Source organism: Rhinopithecus roxellana, chromosome 16, assembly GCF_007565055.1.
Source record: "Rhinopithecus roxellana isolate Shanxi Qingling chromosome 16, ASM756505v1, whole genome shotgun sequence".
In the NCBI taxonomy this organism is placed as follows: Eukaryota; Metazoa; Chordata; class Mammalia; order Primates; family Cercopithecidae; genus Rhinopithecus; species Rhinopithecus roxellana.
This window is the reverse complement of record NC_044564.1, coordinates 47,204,197-47,207,534: the sequence shown is the minus strand read 5'-3', so window position 1 is coordinate 47,207,534 and position 3,338 is coordinate 47,204,197. Positions and strand designations below refer to the sequence as shown.

The 3,338-nt window shown below is 44.6% G+C and overlaps 1 pseudogene; it reads left to right on the top strand.

Annotated features, from left to right (window-relative positions):
* Positions 1 to 560: 560 nt before the first annotated feature.
* Positions 561 to 926, top strand: LOC104672137 (annotated as a pseudogene).
* Positions 927 to 3,338: the final 2,412 nt, after the last annotated feature.

The window sequence follows — 3,338 nt, the reverse complement described above, 5'->3', positions numbered from 1 at the left end:
TACCACATCTCACTGACACCACACAAGGTGGAGAATTCCTGCAAATTAAAATGGGGGGTTGGATGTGGGGACAGTCTGAATTAAAATAAAAGCTCTTTACAATATTCATCTCTACAGTGTCAGTGGTTTTGACTTAAGGGCCCAGCTCTGACCTACATCTCCCAGAACATTTTTGTTCTTCACATCAACTATCCTGCCCCACTGCTTCTTCCTGCCCAAGTCTGTCCCATTATATTACCTAAGTATTCATGATTCATCACTAACTCATTCTCTCCCACCCACCCCCACCACCACCACCACTACTATCTCCTTCCAATTCCAGTTGGATTTTTCTCCCCAAGTCATGGGAAATTCATCACTGGTGTATGAAGAAGGAAGCACAAGAATGAGAAGGAGTGAGGCGGGGGCTATCTGCAGAGGAGAGTTCTTGTTCTCGCTGCCAAGGCTGAAGCAGGAGTGATACATGTTCTAATGCCTATGACAGGAAATCTGGGTGCAGGTCACTGCAGCTCTCAGCTCCTGCAGTTCAGCCACTGCCTGCCCCACCAGCTTACCAGACCATGTCCAATCTCGAGCGCACCTTCATCACTATGAGGCCACACAGCGTGCAGTGGGGCCTGCTGGGCAATGTCATGAGGCACTTTGAGCTGAAGGGATTCCACCTTTGGGCCTCTGAGGAACATCTGAAGCAGCGCTACCCTGACCTGAAAGACTGTCGATTCCTCTCTGGGCTGGTGGAGTGCATGAACTCAGGGCCAGCCATGGCCATGGAGGGGGTGCTGAGTGTAGTGGAGACAGGCCGAGTGATGCTTGGGGAGACTAATCCAGGGGATTCTAAGCCAGGCACCACTGGCAGGGACTTCTGCATTCAGGTTGGCAGGGATATCATTCATGGCAGTGACTCAGTAAAAAGTGCTGAAAAATAAATCAGCCTACGGTTTATAGCTCCATGTCCCCAAATACCCTCAGCCCTGGGAAGCCAAGACAGTTGATGGTACTACATACTTCCAAAGTCAGATTCTGGGTGGGAAAAACTTAACCTGAAGAGCAGGGTGATTACAAGTCTTGTGCTTATGACTGGGCCTATGAACAAGAGGTGGACACAGCAGCAGTCTCCTTCAGCACTGCTTGGAGTGTCCCTGGACATGGCTCTTCATTCCACTGACTTGGAAACAACAGGATTGATCATTCTTTTCTAAAGGATATTCACCAATAAAGCTGGAAACTGGAAGCAAACAAACAAATGAAAAGGAATCTGAATGCATATGTGATGTAAATGGGTCAAAGATGGGCCCTGTTTCTTGGTCCTCATGTGTTCACTTCTTCATAGCAGGCTAGGACCATGAACTCGAAGCCCACCAACACCAATTCAAATTTTTACACATATTACTTTAAATATAGCCCCTATAAGCCTATTTTTAGACAATTAGAGCCTGACTTCTTTGCACACCCTACAAAACTGCACCCAACACCAGCTCACCATATACAAGATACATCCTGTAGCTACTAAAAACCCCAACAGACCTGCTGCTCTTCAGAACTATCTGACCCAGAGACTCCCCATCTTGCTGCTGAGTGACATTGCCTAGACCTGTGTACCGGCTCTCCCATTTCCCTCTCCACTCAGAACTCCCTTGCCCTCTTCCCTTCCAGGTGGTGGCCCCATGCAGCTCTTGGTAGGAGGAACTTCCTTTCTTTCTTATGCAACCCTGTCACAGCACTATCGAATAAGCTCGTTGTGCAATATTGACATCTCATCTTTTCCTTAATCAGTCCTGAAATTTACAAACTTACCACAGTACCTATCTTATCTTAACCATGATCCAGGACTAAATTTCAGCTATATCAAGGATTAATTAGGCTTCCGTGAACTAATCTGGAAACATAGCCATCAGAAATGTGTAGTGTCATCAACTGTCTTGGTTTCCCAGGACTGAGGGTATTTGGGGACATGGAAATTTTAGTACTAAAATTGGGAAGGGGCACAGGCAAACCACAATGAATTGATCACCCTAGGAATAACTGTTTCTAGTAACTGTTTCTTATAACTGCACCCCCAATGACTGATTTCAAGTCAACTTAGTGAGAACCTTTGGAGACAGCTGTTGGAAAGTATCTGCACTCACTTTACTCAATGCAATCCAGTTTTTTAGTAGGGCAGATATGTATATCTTAACATGATTTTCTGACAGCTTCCCCTGGAAATCTTTATATTCAGATTATATTCAGTAATATTTTACACAGACCAAAACTGGGATACCAAGGACATCAAGAGAATATTCATGACTTGGCTAAGAGTCAAAGAAAGATGTTATAGTGACCCAAGGAAAGAGCCAAGAAATAGCTCGAGTCTTTCTTTAGAAATTATTCTTTAAAAGCTTGATTATTCCTGGTTTCTGGTCAAAATTTACTCCAGGAAGACTAGACAGGCCATGCCGGCCAAAAGCCCAATTGTCAGGGCAGCCGCCCTTGAAGATGGGAGAAATTTTATTAACAACAAAGTTCCAAGGTCAGAATCTGCAGGTAGGAAAAACTCATGGTTGAAAATTGCCAACAAAAGACAAGTTCAGTGGTCTGTGCTAATCCCAGTGACTCAGGAGGCTGAGGTGGGGGGATCACTTGAGTTTAGGAGTTCAAGACCAGCCTGGGCAACGTAGTGAGACCCTGTCTCTAAAAAACAAAAAGAAAAAGAAAAAAGAAAATTGTAACAACCACCAATGAAATCAAACTGAGTCATGTGCATCAATTTGGGTGAAGCTTTCAGGAATCTCTAAATCTGTTTTCTTGGTAGCCAGGAAAAACAGCAGCAACAACAAAACCTTACACGGATGAACTTATTCTTTAAGTTTAAACTCCTTGTTTAGTATGCTTTTAATAGGACATCATATGAATCTGTTAAAAAGCCACGCTTCTCATGATGTTTGTGTTACTTTGGGTTCTCCCTAAAAACAGAGCCTGAGGAAAGAACTTAGGTGTAGAACATGGAAGGCGATCGCAGGAAACAGGAGAAAGGGAACTGGAAGAATGAGCAGGGAAGGAGAAAAATCAATGTAAGGAATGGTACATTATGAAGGCCACTGCCATGGGCAGTGTGAACTCAGTTCTGTCAGGAACACTGAAAAAGAAAAAAGATCCTGTGGGTCAGGAATTTGGCAGCAGCTTGTCTGGGCAGTTCTGGCTCTAGGTTTTTTTATAGGTTGCTGCTGGATGTTCGTAGGGGCTATGATCATCTAAAGGCTTGTCTGGGCTGGGGGATGCCTCTCTCAGGTGACTCACTAATGTGACTAGCAAGTTAATGCTGGTTTTTGACCTTAGGCCTCAGCTCCTCTCCACATGAG